General features: G+C 27.6%; 1 protein-coding gene across 1 annotated transcript in view; it reads left to right on the top strand.

Annotated features, from left to right (window-relative positions):
- LOC105448327 (glutamate receptor U1-like) overlaps positions 1-428 on the top strand; it is a 24,437-nt gene that overhangs the window by 96 nt on the left and 23,913 nt on the right. The window lies entirely within an intron of this gene.

The following is a 428-nucleotide window of genomic DNA, read 5'->3' as shown; positions in this document are numbered from 1 at the left end:
TACCTATTCCGCAAATTACTTTAGCAACGCACGCAAATCTTACAAATAAAAATTATTGTCCTATACTTAAATATAACCACTTTTACAACTTCTAACGCACGCAAGAAATCGAAACTTATATATCTTATTCTTAATTCTAATCCGCAAGACCAATAACTTGCTTTCACACATATAGATATATGCTCGTTACTTTTTTACACCAAGACACTACCGTCTCCTGATTACTCCTGTATGACATTATTCTTATTTTCGTTATTCAGTTTCTATTATATATATATATTTTTCTTGACTACGTTATATTTTCTAGCAGCGCCAAGTATTTTAACACATAAAAAATTATTTTATTAAAATTAAATTTTTTAATTTTGTACTGTTACCTCTTTAATTTTTTGTGATAATACTTTGATTGAGTAAGGTAACGCCATTTA

Source organism: Wasmannia auropunctata, unplaced genomic scaffold (assembly GCF_000956235.1).
Source record: "Wasmannia auropunctata unplaced genomic scaffold, wasmannia.A_1.0 LD336088.1, whole genome shotgun sequence".
Taxonomy (NCBI): Eukaryota; Metazoa; Arthropoda; class Insecta; order Hymenoptera; family Formicidae; genus Wasmannia; species Wasmannia auropunctata.
Note: the sequence above shows the minus strand (reverse complement) of the source record. Positions and strands in the feature narration are given on the sequence as shown.